Source organism: Aedes aegypti, chromosome 2, assembly GCF_002204515.2.
Source record: "Aedes aegypti strain LVP_AGWG chromosome 2, AaegL5.0 Primary Assembly, whole genome shotgun sequence".
Taxonomy (NCBI): domain Eukaryota; kingdom Metazoa; phylum Arthropoda; class Insecta; order Diptera; family Culicidae; genus Aedes; species Aedes aegypti.
This window is the reverse complement of record NC_035108.1, coordinates 453,789,778-453,807,257: the sequence shown is the minus strand read 5'-3', so window position 1 is coordinate 453,807,257 and position 17,480 is coordinate 453,789,778. Positions and strand designations below refer to the sequence as shown.

General features: G+C 37.8%; 1 protein-coding gene across 4 annotated transcripts in view; it reads right to left on the bottom strand.

Moving 5' to 3' along the window:
• Window positions 1–16,756, bottom strand: part of LOC23687794 (probable G-protein coupled receptor Mth-like 1) — a 427,687-nt gene extending 410,931 nt beyond the window's left edge. For 2 of the 4 annotated variants that reach the window (XM_011495351.2, XM_021848077.1), the window contains exon 1: window positions 16,459–16,756. The gene's annotated coding sequence lies outside the window, so the exon portion shown is untranslated. The other 2 variants (XM_021848076.1, XM_021848075.1) reach the window with 2 other exon arrangements.
• Window positions 16,757–17,480: the final 724 nt, after the last annotated feature.

The window sequence follows — 17,480 nt, the reverse complement described above, 5'->3', positions numbered from 1 at the left end:
GTGCAAGAAAGGATTTCTAAAAGAAATTCTAAAATAATTTCAAATGAATTTCTCAGACACAACACTAAGCGAACTTATAAAGAAATCCTAGGATGTATTTCATGAAGAAATTCATGGAAAATGTATGGTAGAATTCTAAAAAGTATGAGTAGTAATGATTGAAGAACTATCATCTGGATAACACAAGAAAAGGTAGATTGAGCGCGCATTTTTTTTTTAATTTTTTTAGTCTCTAAAGAATTTTTGAGTGTTATTCTCAAAAGTATTTAATCGAAAATATTTGCAGGAATGTATTAAAAAATTCCTGGACGTGTTATTGAAACTCTTGAATTTTTCAAATATTAATATAAAACTCGTGCACTTATGTCTTGTTTTAGGATATATTGATAAATTTCTGAAACAAAATCTTGAAGGACGCGAAGTACCAGTGAAAATACCTGGATATATGCTGGAGGAATTCTGAGCCAAGTTCTTGGCAATATTTCTGAAAAATTCATTGAAGGAATGTTTCGAAAATTTGAGAGATTTCTGTAGAAATTTGGAATTTCTTATGGAATTTATTTCAGTGATTTCACGGAGGAACTGTTATACATTCTTGTTGAATTCTTGTAGAATGCAACAGTCGTGTACGACAAAGAAGGCTGGAATATTCCGGGGCTAAGCTACCTACGGCAAAATTTCCCGTCTGAGACCGCAACGAAACAACAAAACGAATTGACCCTTAAATAAGCCTATACAATGAACCAAGACGCGTTAAAACTCGGCTTTTTTTTCCATCGGTCATAATATCATTCATAGTTTAGTTTTTGAGATAGCTCGTCCCTTCTTCATGGAAATTCTGGCTACACCCATGCTTGGCTTAATCCCCACCTTGAAACCGCCTAGGAAGGCCTGAAAAAAGACGATCGCGGTAGACAGGGTAAAAAATCGGCGACTAGTTTTCGAATACGATCGCAGTCTCTGAAACGAAGCTAACGCAACTGTATTTTGACAGTTATTTATTGTGTACGCGGTACGATCGCTAGGTAATCATTACTTCCCCCTCCTTCCGCCTCCACACCGTCCTTTAATAAAAATGCTTTCGCAGTCAGAAAATGTCTCTTCCACTATAGATTGTGGCGCGGAACGGCGAGCCTATTACGGGACCGCGACACGCGTTTTGGCCTACGATTGTTGTCTGTTTTTGCCATTTCCCGTTTTTCGGTTGTTGTTTTCGATTGTCTTAAAAGAGTTTTTGCACCGAGTGTGGTGCCTCTTTTCCAGTGGTGGTGGTGCGATGACGAATTGGTTTTGTCCACGGTGTACCGTTCCACAAGCCATGGTTTGGAGAAAAGCTTTTCGAAATGCAAAACAAGTTCGAACGGGCCCCGCGGCTTGAAGACTTCTTCAGACATTCGGCGATCGCGCGGTGAACAGACGGGGAATCCAACAAGTTACGTCGTGGCAACCTTATGGGAGCTCATTTAATTGATAGAACGAGTTTTATGCTTCGTTGTGGGAAATTTATGCAAATCAGTTCTCTAGTCGTTGATAGTGACGACTTTTGGGTACGGGTACCTTGACCTAGGCGGTTTCGCTTTCGAAGGTTTTGTAATATCGCCTAAACGCCATAACGAAGAAGGCCCGGTAAAGGAATTCTGTGAGCTCGGTTCTTTGACACATAATAAATCGATTTCCGGAGCGCTCCTTAATGGTTTGTTCGACGTGTTACTTGTTTCATGGCGGCATCTTTCCGCTGATCAAGGCGCAGAACCCATTTTAAAAATCTCCCTACAAGGAAATCTGTCCTATTACAAGACGTCGGTTATAAATGGGGGCCTCTACGGTTTGCCGGCTTTACTACTACTTTTCGGTGCTGTAATACGGTTTTGTGATAAAGAGGTAGCTTTTTATGGGCATGGCAGTGCGTAGCGGTTATTTATCGCAGCAGTCGAGCTGAGTTTTTGCAGGTGTGAAAACATGGCGACGATTGATTGGGAATTACCTTTTTTAGGCAACTTGTAATCGTCTCCTTGAAGAGGTGATCTTGTTAATAAATCTTCAAGCTTTTAAGTGGAATACTATAAATAAATGAAAACCAAATTTTGTAATATATATTATTTAATTCTACTACAGTTTGTATCCTTTGACAGATACGCGTATTTCGACCTCAACTGTAAGACCGTCTTCAGTGTCTTGTGCTAGACAAGTCTGGTTCGGGTTTCATTTACTTAAATAATAAACCAACGTGTTAAAATTCAAGCAACTTCGTAATAAACGTAATTAGCAACAAGGTCGTGAGATCGTTTCATGAATTCGAAAATAACTCGAATGAATAGAAGGTACAATAGAAATAAAATGCAAACCTTCATTGCATTCGGGTCGTAAAATTATCATTTGGCCGTTCACACGGAGTGACAAAACACAATTAAATTGGTGCAACTTATTGCACCAATCGTAAATGTACGGTAGAGTGGAGGGCAACAACTAAAAATAGTGCCAAACAGATCAGCCCAATTCCCATGAGCATGAAGTGAAGAGCTGTCGATTAGGTACCTGGCATAAGTTGAACCCTTCTTTTAAGCCGTCATAAAGGGTGTCATATTTGGTGCCGTATTGGACACTCTTGCTTGGTAACAATTAGGCCGTGAACTTCAGAAAGGTATTTGAACTATCGAACAGAAATGCCCTTCAAAAATCTCCAATACAATAATGACGAAGACGAATCAAAGTTCATCATCAGCTCGTTTATCATGTTAAGTTCCCGTCACTTTAGCAAACTGCAAAGATGTCCTGATTCAGAAAACTGCACCGAAAGCGCGCGCATTGTCCATGAGTTGCATTTTTTGTCGTCGTAATGATGGATGTTGATCAATTAAATGCACTGCCGCCTTCCTCGCCTTCCCCCCTCCACGCGTCTTAAATTGCATCTCTGTCTGACCTGTCGCCGGTCGTCACCACGGGTAGATTTTTTTTTCTTTGAAATCATACCAGTTGCCTACCCACCCCACAGATCTACGGAAGACAGCCATTGCCGGATCAGACCGGTGACCGGTCCGGTTTCGAGGTATGTGTCTCTTTAGCAGCAGCCGGCAGTCCCGCAGGGCTGGTAGCGGGTCACTTTTCAGTGGGTTTGCAATAGCCTGTGGATCCATCCGTTTGCTCAGAAAGAACAAGCTACACACTTAATTACCAATAGCGGGGTAGGGCGTTTCATAAATTACGTAAGATTTCTTATGAGAGTGGCCAAATCAGGATCAATTGAAATTGTAGAGATAAAGATCTATCTATTTAAGTTACTAAATACAGTTCACAAATACATATATGTAGCCTACCAAACACAAAATGTTTTATACTAAAATTTGATCACAATTTCCTTATAAATCTGATCACTAAAATAACTATTTTGGCACCACTTCACCAGCCCTGGAGACCGAGACCGAGGCGACGCCGACGATTTGGTTGCATCACGATGACAGAAGGAAGAGGGAAAAAACGGATCACCAGATTGTGTGCCTCAGGCAAAAACCGGCAGCAACGCATCGTCGTCCCCACGTCCAAGATCAGGCAGAATCACACTGCACAACACTGACTGCTTCTTCATGTTTCCTCCGAAGGCTAATGATTTTGATCTGTTTTGTGTACCTTTCGATCTTGTTCGGCGTTTTTTTTCTTCTCTGGATCGAAATATTTAGTGCTTCTTTATTCACTCACTGTTAGACTGTTAGATGATCAGCAAACTTTATCGATCAGAACTTGATTTAACTGCTCCATCTGCCATTGGAACGTTTTCTTGAAACCGTTTCTTAATGCTTCACCTTTATTGGTAAGTTTTTTACAGATAGAGTGACTCAATTTCATATTCGTACCGGGCACTGCACTGTATTCACATCAAGTTGCTAACTATAAAATTATATATTTAATTTAAAATATTTTATCAATATCGAAGGTCCATAAATGTCATCTATTTTACGACAGTCTTAAACTGTCTCTATTTAGATTCATTTTTGGAAAAAGGAAATATTGTATTGAATTTGTGAAAAACCGAATTTAGTACTATACCATTTAATTTCACTATCATTGTATCCTTTGACAGATACGCGTATTTCGATCTCAACTGAAAGGCCGTCTCCAGTTTCGTTAACTAGACTCGACTTTTTAACTTAGTAAGGATAGCAGGTGTTCTAGTTCTTCTTGGATCAAATGCCGTCAATCTTCTGGTGAAATCGGCAAACCTTTTTATGGATTTCCATAATGGCTGTTCATAAAAGTAAACGGAGTGTTGCATGAATAAGTACTGATGTTCTTCGCCTAAAAAGACTCCATGGAATATAGGTCTAGGAATCTAAGAGCGTAAGCAGTTGTATATCCCTTTCGGGACGAACCAGCACAATTGTGCTGTTCGGCACCCATGACATTGAATGATTCTATAAATCATATCCCAATAAATCATTGTTTTACCAAACTTTTTTGACTTCGATTATTGAATTATCATTGATACTTGTAATTAGGCGCAAAAACTTTTGTTTACATCGTGTTTAGAAAACACCAGCTCAGGGTAAACAAAATGTAAACAAACACCGTAAGAATTGAAAAAGTTTTATCTGTCGCAACTTTTCTACTATTCGTTTTTTCTAGGTATGCACGAATACGAATCGAGAGTGAAAGAGTCATTCTTTGAAATGGTGAAGACTAAATGAGAATTGATTCACACAGCAAATATTTCTGGAGGACCAAAGTGGGACCAGCACAATTGTGCCGGTGCCGGCACTTACCCGGTCGATGTTCGTTGTGGACTACCTATTTTCATTTTCAGTATTTTGATCAAGTTAAATGGCTGAATCTGGTTCTAATGTGCACAATAGTGCATAATATTGTATTATAACATGAATGAGTGATTACATACGAATCATAAAAATGATGTACCGTACAAAAACGATGTAACAGAAACTCGCTGTGGTTTAAAACCTTTTATTTTTTTATACGTCCGTATTTGAAATAGATTGGGAATCACATTAAATGTTTTAAATCTCCTGAAGCAAAGTTTAAGAAACAGTATAATTTTAAAGGAACGTTCAAAAATTACGTACGATAGTGTGACAGTGCATGCACTAGGGGCTTGGTACTCACTGGGACAGAGCCTGCTTCTCAGTGTTCAATGAGCACTTCCATAGTTATTACTTGAGAGTTTTCATTGCCAAAGTTGCCTTTTTCACATTCGTATATCATGTGGCAAGTACGATGATAGTCTATGCCCAGAGAAGACAAGGAAATTTCCATTACGAAAAGACTCTGGACCGACCGAGAATTGAACCCAGACACCTTCAGCATGGATTTGCTTTGTAGCCGCGGACTCTAATCACTCGGTTAAGGAAGGCACCTGCTGGTATTACTCGCAAAAATTTAGTTTATGATGTTGATGTACGAAATGCGCTTTTAACTAGGAAATTTTTAGCTTTTGAAGTACTATGAAATACTCTACTAAACTATTGAGCAATTTATGAAGTTCTGGAGTCTAGATTATCCGCTCATATAAAAAATATCGTTTCGTTCCTTTTATCTTAAAAAATATATTGACAAAATCTTGAATTTTGAGACTTACACACTTAAATCAGAATGCCGATTTCAGCTATGTAAATCTCGGTTAAAGTTCGTTTGCTGACATCTCAGCAAAAGTGACGTTTGATATCAGCGGCACGCACAGGTGCAGCTATAAACAAACCTGTTTTTTTTTTTGCTGACACATCAACTAAAACTCATTTGCTGACCGCTCGGCTGTGCGGATCTCGTCAAAAGAATGAAAATTAGCCGAGCTCAATTGAGTGTGTAGATAAGCTGATATATTAAAAATTAAAATCTGGACTTCATTACCGTGCGTATAGTATTGCAAAGTAACTAGCTGTATCGACCAAAGAAGTTTAGGTTCAATTCCCGCCGCAGTATTTTTTCCGTCAGAAACGTATTACGATTGTGCCATTTGGCGTTGCATGCTAGTCCGTTGATTCGTGTGATGCTCCCTTTATAGGCCATGATCGTACATAATGCTTTCCAGGAAACTTTCCACGGTAGGATTGACAGTTAAAAGTATCCATGCAACCGTACCAAAAGAGAAAACAAAACTTACAAGTATGTCGAGCTTTACATTTTCCTTTGTAATATAACGGTCACAACGATTGCGAAACTTTAAAAACTCATGGCAAACCAAAAAGCCTGCTGATCGCAGCTGTCTTATGGATTGTCATATTAGAAGCATTGCCAGTGTCTTCATTTTCAAATCTGATAGTTTCCAAATACTTAACCACATTCGAAAAAAAAAATTGATTGTTTTATGTAATTTTTCAAGTAGCTGGAATATATGTATGTAACAATTTCATAAATCAAATTCATGCTTTAATATGGTTCTTGACCTGATTTTGACAATCCTTTTTGAACGAGTTTTTAAATTCCCTGTAATATGTGAGTTGTCCGTCAAAGTTCTTTCAGTTCTACACACTACTAAAAACTAATATTACAATGACGTAAATTCCATTTCAAGCAAATACTCGATGTAAAAAATAAAATAAAGTCAATTTGATATTGGGGGCCAGAACGCGCAACTTCTCAGCAAGACCAAGCTGAGGGTCGTAGGTTCGAGTCCCGCCTGTCGAAGATCTTTTCTTAAAGGAAATTTTCTCCACTTCCCTGAGCGTAAAGTATGATCGTACCTGACACACGATACACACATGCAAAATTGGTCGATTGACTAAGAAAGCTGTCAGTTAATAACTGTGGAAGTGCTTATGAGAAGTTGAGAAGCAGGCTTCTGTAACGTCATAAAAAAAGAAGAAGAAATTTGAAGGTAATTATATGCACTTAAAAATGCGTCATTCTTGTTAATTAACGTCCAAGTTGTCGGGCACATATGACGTAAATTTACATGAATTTTTAGTGAAGCTGCTTACGCAGACTGAATATTTTGACGATTCCATTTAAGTTCTAGGAATAAAATGAATGATTCCAGTTATTGAAAATTAATCAGTTCCATGTTACCAACCTTTACAGAAACATCGTATAAGCATCATTTGAAGGAGGGCTATGCGATTTCAAAAGTGATAGGTAAAGTAAGTGAAAGAGGCTGGAAGGGGTCTCTAAAATGACTTAATTTTTGAGTCTAGTATACGCCTCTGATAACGGCCACCTGTGGGTGCCGCTAACATCAAACGTCTTTTTTGCTGAGCTATCAGCAAACGAACTTTAACCGAGATTTGCACAGCTGAGATCGGCATTCTGATTTAAGGTGCAATAAAAAATGGAGCAAATTTCGAAAGTGAAATAGCAGTATTCGTCGTTAAAATCAACAAATCGAAAAAAAAAAACACACACCTTTTTATTTTGAAAGTAAAACAGCTGAGAGTTTTTTTTTTTTTTTGATTTGTCGATTTTAACGACGAAAACTGCTTTTTCACTTTTGACATTTGCTCCATTTTTACTTGGGCCTTAAGTGTGCGTAAATATTTTTGAGAATAAAATCCCAAATAATTTTTGATGATGTAAACAATCATAGCAAAACCAAGGCAGTTTGATTGAGACAATTAGATTTCATGATATTCACACATAATATGTTTACCCATTTTTATATGACGTGGACTAGTTCTTGAATAATCTCGATAAACGTCATCGTCACGTTATTCTTTGAATCTAAGAGAGAATATGAAGTATTTTTATTTCTCGTACATTGTTTTCATTACATTTATAAACGTTTATTATGTTTTTTAAATTTGAATGTTCATTAAAAAACATTATCGTCACAAATAAATAAACATACATACATAAAAAACAAAATTATTTCTGAATTTTTGGGTCACCCTATCCCAAGAGCACCCTAATGACGAAATAAAAAATACGGGTTCATTTTTTTTAAAAGGCATAACTGGAACAATTTTCTAAAACATTATTGCAGTTTTAGGGAAAACTTTCCGTTTTACGGTTCAATGAAAAGCTACCGCAGCTGTCACACCATTGATTTGCACTGGCAAATCATCAGTAGACTTGAATGGTACCTTGGATACCGTCTTGATGATTGTTGTTTATTGCTATTTTTCATAGAGTTTTCTCTTTCAAGCATACTATGATTGAATTGTTTGCTTCAATGTTAGAATGATTTCGAAGCCTGCGGTAGAACTTTGACAGCTGCGGTAGAACTCTGCGGCTACCGTAAACCGTAAATTTTTCTTAACAACCGTAACAAAAATAAAAATTTTTTTCGAACATTGACCGCCTTGGGGACGGACCAGCACAATTGTGCTGGTCTAAAATTGACCCTAAAAAGTTCATGGAGTGATAGAATAGCCAAAATAAAGAAAGTTTTGTTCTACGAGATCATAAGTTTATAAGGTAAATTTTGGACTAAGAACTTAAATATGGTCCGTCCCGAAAGGGATATTGATAAATTTTAATAATGGCTAGACGCTTAACCCTTCATATAACTAAACGGAGTATTGCTTTGAGTTGTGCGGATGATGGTCTTGGTCTTCTAAGGACTACTATATGGAATATTTGTCTTAGGATCTACAAGCGTAAGCAGTTGTATAACAAAAGAATATTTTTTCATCGAACTATATCTAGTTTATTTCATGAAGTTTATTTTATTGAACTACTTTGAGCATGTATTGCATTGATAACTCAACAATATGTCACTTTTTATGACCGTTGGTCTAATGACCTCACGGTGCTCCCCTGACCGTTATTATCAGAAAAAAAATCTCCATCAAATCTGTGCTCGCCAGTCGTTTTCATTAGTTAGGCTGCATATCTGGGCAAAGTTTTAAAAAATATCGTAGGGCCCGTTTTGAAGTTACGCCCCTTTGATTGTATACGTCCACAAATCCAAAGGAAATCTGAGATATTTAAGAGGAAAATAACCATCATTGTTTTACAAATTTTCAAAACTAGTTTTTTTTTTGCTTAAAATTTATGAGATGTTCAAGAAAATCTATCATTGCACTACACTTGCTATCTGAATTGCGATGATAGATCTTTATAAGGAATTCTTTAAATTTGAACGAAAAATCTGGTTTTTCATTTTTGATGATTGCTGATGATTGAATGATGGATTCTTGAGCCTTAAAAGGATTTTAATTGATTATAAGAAGAAATAAACCATCAAAATTAGATTCAAATTATGTGTTTTTGATTTTTTGTGACCTCTGGGTGGAGTTTTGAATAAGATGATCGTCGAAATTTTGTCGCCCTTTTTGAAGTGTAACAATTAAAATCACTAACTTTAAAAACATTAATTGGGTATTCCATAGGCTCAAGCGATATAAGGCATTACGGAGCCACTTTTGTAACGTTATTATCTGAGAGAGACTAGCGAAGAGGAAAAATGTCAACGTAATATGCAGCCCAGATTCCACTGTCATAAATCGTCAAATGAAGCCCGTAGTTTTTTATGGATGAAAAAGTGAAAAGTATTGTATTCAAAATAAACTGATATTAAAAACCTCAATCAGTAGGAGCAATCAACCCATTCTCAAGCCAACTCGTGAAGAGTACGCCTCAATACTTGCAATACGTTCAAGAAAAGTAATAAATATTCGGGATTGTTTGGATTCATTGATTTTTAAATCGTTATACTTGCAGAGCTTAATTTTACTTGTCTCCTTAAAAATCAAAGTTCAGATCAAACCTCTCTTGAAATGATTCAACCCCATAGTCTCGAATTTCTTTTCTAGAATTTTATTAACCCGAGTTTATAATTACCTTGAATGACAGTGCCCCGTGATAATGGAATTCAAAGTTATGCCATTCTAGGAACTGGAACACGAAATTATGGTCTTCAGGTTCATGGTATTCGGGATAATTGAATCAGAAGGCCGGCTCCAAAGGCACGTTCCCCACCAGTTGGGAGATTTGTGTCATAAACTGTGTCTATAAAGTAAGCACTCATCCGCTACTATAATCAGTGAAGACAAACGAAAATAAATCATACTTTGCTAAACAAACTTTTCATAGGTGACAAAGACAAACATTTTAAATTAAGCTCTGTTAGTGCTACGATTTAAAATTCCATTAAACAAAATAGTAACAGATGTTCTAAACTTTGCATTATTATTTTCCATTTTGTATCGCTGCTTATTACATCGTTAAATTGATTTTATTCCATACCCTGCTATCCATAACCGAAAATTCATGTCCAAATGTATTCTTTGACGTCAATTTGCACTTCGATATACAACATGAATCGCATGTTCAATAATCTGAATCATGAGTTCATTGCTTCACCAAACTATTGAATATTGTTGTATAAAAACTATTTTGATTACATGATGAAATTGACTCCGTAATGCCTTATAGCTCTTGAGCCTATGAAAAAACAGTTTATTGTGAAAGACTTTTGCGGCATGTAAGATCAACGTGTCATTGAAAACATTTGAACATACTTAACGGTATTGTAATGCCTGATTGATATATTAAAAATTAGTGTCATCAATCATCTTCAAAAAGGCGTAACTCCATATTTTGTTGATCTTCTTATTCAAAACTCCACCTAGAGCATGAGCATGAGCATAGATGACCGTACAATTGGTAGTTGCTACTCCGTGATTGACCAGAGCAATCGAAGTTGCACAGGGAATTTATGAATGGGGCTTGGTAAGCTAATACCATTCTTCAATGTGCACAAATCGAGAGCTCAAATTTTAAAAGTCAATAACGGCGCCGGCCACGTCCTTACGGTCATCGGGGAAGGGAAGGAATGTTAGTTAGACAACCGTTGTTACTAGAGACCGAGTATACCTCTGCATCTCGACAGTTGTCATGGAAAGGATATTGGGTTCGTGGGATAAGGTAAAGATCTGGGAGTCACCAATTATTGGTGATGCGATCCATGATATAATCACGCCTAGTCGGATTCGCGATATAATTCGATAAACGCATTGTACCCCGAACAAGTGTTCATTACTCGCCCACGCAAGAGCAAGTGACTCGATCAGTAGATCAAACACTACTAACGATCCGTGGCGCTTTTTCATTTCTCTACTCGACATGTTTGATCCTGCCCTCGTCACCCGCTCCCGCAGGAGCAAGCGTCAAGGTCGAAATATCAAACAGAACTCTTCTCATTCAAAACTCCACATAGAAGTTACAAATAACTAAAAACACCAATTTCGGACTAAATTTCGATGGATTATTTATTCCGATAATCCGATTCCGATAGTAAAAATCCGCTTAAATTTCTCAGATTTCCTTTGAATTTGTAAACTTATACAGTCAAAAAGGCGTAACTTCAAAAGGGGCCCTACGATTTTTTAAATTTTGTCCAGACGTGTAGCTTAACTATAGAAAAACGACTGTGAGTACAGAATTGATAGAGATTTTTTCTGATAATAACGGTCAGGGGAGCACCGTGGACCTATATTCCAAGAAGTTATTGGATGACGAAAAGCGCCCGTTGAACTCAACAATTCATCCGGCTTAATAGCATTAGTCTACTGAACGTGTTTGGCTTACCAGACAAGCAGTTATTATGCTTTTAGAAATGCAGATTGTATGGCATATCTTTTCAGTCTTCAATAGGTAAAATAATATATTCCTAGATTTGATGACCTTTCAGGAAGTTTTTGAATGACCCAGATTGTCCACAAACATTTTTTTCAATGAACTTTATTTAGATTTCTTGGATTAGTAAGAGCAAGTACTGCATACTAATCATCCACTATGTCCTCAAACGTTAGTAGCCAAACGCCGTTGTCCAATACAAATTGCCCAAGTTTTAAGTTCTATATCTGCTTGTACGAATTGGCTGCAATCAAGCTTGATAATACTCCTCAACATCAGCAGAGGTCGTTGACATACTCTAGAGCAGCATGCTGCCTTTGCCTCTTTGCGAGGGAGCGAAAGAATGCGAGGGAGGCAAAGAAAAATGAGCGAGGAAGATGCAGTTCAAAACACAACAGAGTAAAATTCCGACAAAACAGAGTGCCATCACAACTCCCCGAGGACTGTCTTGTTCAGGCGGCACATTCAAGTATATGAGTAAAGATGAGCATCGCAAAGAGAGAGAGTACCTGAAAAAATCCTTGAAAAATTTGAGTTCTGTTTTTTCTCATCAGAAAAACGGTAAAATCGTCTCATCTTTGTATCGCAGAGGAGTTTCTAACAAGCCTGGCTGCAATTTCGATGATGAACTAAAAATATATATCCTGATATTTTGTCTGCAGTCAATTCATTGCATTTTTTTTCCGTAAACTTGTTAAAAAAGCCGTTACTCAGAAGAGTAAACAAACTTATTGTATCGATCCTAAGCGTTTCGCACACGAAATTCTACTCGTACGACTCTGAACAAAATCGTTTTTCACTTTTAAAACGTTTAATTTTCTGAATCACAAAACGATGTAGGGTGATGTGCTAGTATCCATCGTATTAAGCATTGATCAGTGAGAACTGCAATTTTCCCAGTATTGCAGTGAATGATGCTGACACAAACCGATGCCAAACAATTCTTTCTCAAAACGGCTTTAGCATTGTACAATAACAGTTTGATAAATCTTGATTTCTTTTTGGAAATAATGCAAAGAAAATGCATCTTACCGTATTCTCAGTCCGTCGTATCGTTTTCAACTCCGTCGCAATCAGTTTCCCGATTCGTCTCACAACTTACGGCTCACTGTGTGTATTGAATGGTTAAAACACAACATATCAACGCTATAATAAAATGTTTTACTAGAATATATAGATCAACTGGCAACTCCCTCCATTCCTTCAGCATGATAGAATATACTAATTTCCTTCAAAATTAATTGTTCGTCATCAAAATTCAGCCCAAACATATGAACACAATTTCTTTTGACCGAACAATCATGACAGCTGCTCACAGTGCAGCAAAAACAACACAATCAAAGGAAATGTTTTCTATGACGAGCGTCGCGCACACATCGATGCGCACAAGCTTTTTCTTCTCAGTACGACGGTTTGAACTTTGTTTACATTCTCAATTATACGCGGCGGTTGAGGAAATTTCGTAAACTTTGGTCATTTATTGAAGTTTTGCGGCGTGTGATTGGAATGAAATCCTTCAGTGAAGAAGTACGAAGGTTTTCCATAGTGAAAATAAGTGCCCGGCGAAGTAAGTCACCCACGGGGGCGGGAAGAAACTTGTGTTGGAAAGTGGTGTGGCTCAGTCGATCGCTAAGCATTTCTCTCAAATCGTGTTCGTCCATGCGATTTCGGTGAAAAAGTGCAAAGTGGATAATTGAACTGAAGTTATTTACCGAAATACAGTAGTTTTATTGCATTTTTGGTGTACAAGTGTACAAACCATAACAGCTTCCACAAAATTACACTTGTATAATGAATCTATGTAGCAGGTAAGTTTGAATATCCGCCGTAGTGGAACATTTAAAGTTTGATACGACAAATAGTAGCGCTTACGACGAAGAAGAACAAAACCCTAAGTGGAATTTTTAACTTTCGCACCTTAACCACTACTTTCACCGCTCAAACAAACTGACTTAACCACGAATAAAAACACTACTTGAATCAATCTTACACTGGTACTACAGACAAACAGACGTCACAATTTCATAATTCCATCCATCGGTCACCTTTTAAACGGTCCATTCAAAAATATGGTAGGTGGTTAATCCGCCACCCGCAGCGCTCGTATCGTTTTTGTGCGCGTTTGACGTTTACACACTACCGCCATCTGTTGGCCCGTCGACCGAACATACTAATTTTAGCATTGGGCAAACATGTTCTTGTGACTATGATTTTGATCGAGATTTGTTCTAAGTGTTACGTCTGATTAACTGTGCTGGTACAAAAATGTCGTAGGAAAATGATATCAAGTCAGAATTTTTGGACGCGTGCTGCTTGCATTGTAAGTTTTGAGAATACAGTGTAGAAAACGTGTTAAAATGTAGAGTTGTGTTAAAATGAATTTAGAAAAGAGTTTTTAAGGTGAATATGAAATTTTGAAGGGCAAGAATCTAGGGAACCGATCGTCAGTATCACCAGTCAGTGTCACCAGTCCAGCATGTGACCAATCGATCAGACTTCCAGCTTAAACGGATGTTTGGTTCTCCAGATTTGTGCTCTTGAACATTTGACGTTGGGTTTCGTTGCATCTTCATCATAATTCATCTCAATTCTTTTTCTTCATTCGGTGTGGAAGTAACTTACGTCGTTTTTGAAAAATAATCGAGTAAATACTCGATTGCTTTTCTAAACCGACGTAGATAACTTGAAAATACTCGATTACTTGTTCAAATCGACGTGAGTAACTTTCACACTTATTTCCAAATCTTTTTTGAAACAAATCAATATGTTAACATTTTTTCTTCAAAATTGTTCTCAAAACTTGACATGCAAACAGCACGCTTCCGAAAACTCTGATTTTCTATCATTTTCCCACAAAAACCTAATGACAGTATGATACACCGTTTTGTTCAATTACTTACGACAATTTTGTACCATTGTAAGGTTGACTTATGTTACAATGAGAGATTCTTGCCGCGCTTGCATTCTTGCATATATTGTTCAAGTGGTGATAAACTGAGGTTGCGGAATAAAATTTTTGCAACAAGAATAGGAGATGACAATGTCTTTGTTGCTGCGTGTTGGGTGACAATTGATTCACTGGTTAGCAGTGTCGCCGTGTTTGGATTTTGTGTTCAGATTCGTCCATCAGTTTGATTAACAAAAACACAGGCGTAATCAATGAAGAGATGGTGAAAGAGCCTTCCTTAGCCGAGTGGTTAGAGTCCGCGGCTACAAAGCAAAGCCATGATGAAGGTGTCTGGGTTCGATTCCCGGTCGGTCCAAGATATTTTCGTAAAGGAAATTTCCTTGACTTCACTGGGCATAGAGTATCATCGTACCTGCCACACGATATACGAATGCGAAAATGGCACATTTGGTAAAGAAAGCTCTAAGTTTGTGGAAGTGCTAAATGAACACTAAGCTGGGAAGCAGGCTCTGTCCCAGTGAGGACGTAATGCCAAGAAGAAGATGATGTTGAGAAATATTGCCTAAAACCGATTACTGATGATGTTCCACATCAGTTTGCCGCTCCGTCAGCTGTGGGAATCCGAATCTCTCGATTTCCAACATGTTTAGTGATTCGGAAACAGTATGACGTTTGAGATTTAGAGGTGGCGCAAGCAACTTGAAGTTGAATTTCCAAGGTATAAAATATGACCTTCAGTGATGTCTTCAGAATTTTGTTGTTTCTTACCTTATTTTAAGCTTTTAGCATCATTCTCTTCAAAATTTATGAAAAGTTTGTACAATATCAAATTTGTCTAAAATCAAAACTATTCGTAGTACAAAATAGTTTTCTTTAAATTTTTCCTCCTTTTACTTAAAAAATTATCTTTGTTTTACCATAACTTCATGAAAACTCATCCGATTCCAATTAAAAATTAAAAATGCAAAAAACATGTTCCAGCTTAAGCATTAACGATTAACTGACAAAAATTAGAAAAATATAGTATTTTCCGTTGAAAATTTATGTTTTTGGGCAAATTTTATTAAATAACTTAGTCAAAACTATATTTTAAATTCATTTATCATACCCAGAGTCATTGGTTGAGTATTTATGAAGTTATTCGAACAAATATGATTTGTTTTAGTAAAAAACGGAGAACTAGTTTTGATACTCTACAAACTTTTCATAAATTTGATTTTGAAGAAAATTATGCTAATAACTTAAAAATTGGTTAAAAAATAACAAACTTAAGAAGACTTAACAGAAGGTTATATCATAACTTGTAAATTCATCTTCAAGTCGCTTGCGCCACATCTAAATCTCAGTATTTTTGGCTCAAAATTTGAGGTTTCACTTTTTGTGTGATTTGAATTCAGAAGAGCATACGAATTTTTGGTTTTGAGAACTTTCGAAAAATAAGTCTCACCCTTTATTATGCTCTTAGGTCGTTCTACTATGAGCATATGTACGGTGTATGTGCCAGCATGAAAAATGTTGACAGTTGAGTCGTTTTGCAAACGTAGGGTGTATGCGGCAAAATTAAAACTCTGAGTAAAGTACACATAGGACATAATTGAAATTAATTAAATAGAAATCAAAAAGTGAGTTTTAGGAATTTTCCTGAAGACTCAACATGTCCATTATGCGTTTGCCGAGCCCATGCAAAGCAAATATTTTTTCATTGACTTGGTTACGCAATGCAATTAATGAATTGGGACCAAACCCCAATATCACTTCCTTAGAAGGCCCAAAACATGACAGTTACCCTACCTGATGTAAAGTGAATTCCCTGTGCGAATATGCGTTTGAGTCACTGTATCAAAATATTTAGTGCTTCTTTATTCACTCACTCTTGGATGATCAACAAACTTTATCGATAAACTTGATCGAACTTGATTTAACTGCTCCCTCTGCCACTGGAACGTTTTCTTGTAACTGTTTCTTAATGATTCACCTTTGCCGGTAAATTGTATACAGGCACAACAAAAACACACTCGGAGCAAAAATCTCACCTTTGATTTCATAAACACAGATCTGCTTATTGTTTTTCGCTCACTTTTTATTGTAGAAAAAACACCGGCACTCAGAAAGATGTCGCACGCATCAAACTGTCAACAAACAGAAATTCCGCCACTTTTACCGTTCACTGCTTGTGGCGTCCAAACCTTCGTTCGGACATTGGATGGAATAAAACCCGATCGGCACGACGCGTGAAAAACCGCAAAACGTAACGCACTCTTCTCCCACCGAAAACAATCAAACACGCACATCCGCGACGACGAAACAGGCGAGCGCAACTGATCTGATCCAAGGAGGGAACGACGCGCCAACAGCACGCGATGGACCGGCGGCGGCTGCTAAAGACCCGAACGCAACCCGACCGCGGTCTCTTTCACGCACACCATCACCCACCCGTGCCCGAACGGAACGTAAACAAACGTGTACGGATACGGGCGGGCGGCTCGTTTCGGAGCATGCCGACACAAACACAGTCTCATGGGGTCGTGGCGGGCGGCTGAAATGCAAACCGGTCTCGGTTCGGTTTATGTTTTGCTATTTTTATGTTGCGAAAATCATGTGCTTGGTGCCGCTGCTGCTGCAGCTGCTTCGCTTGCCGAACCAGACGATGCAAATGCACACCTACACAATGAAGGGAATGAAAGTGTGGTGGCGGGGGAAGCTACCTAGCTCTGGGTCGTGTCTCGTGTCGTGTGTTTGAAAAGGTGTGGTGCTGCTCTCTGATCGAACCGGAAGTGCTGGGAAAGCGGATATTATGATCGTTCATATGGCTATGTTCTGGCACCGGCACGCGAATGGGAGAAACAATGCACAATTTTCTCAAAGTTTCTCAATATCATCAAGCCGATATATAGGGGATTTTTATAGCATAATCAATCAGACAATTAGGGTCAGATTCTTCGATTTGTATGCTAATTTGACCGGAAGTAGAGCTCTTGGCGCATGACGGCTCACCATAGTAGCATGTCCGAAAGAACTTGAAACTATTGAGAACCAGTGCTACAGGTCCAAAGCC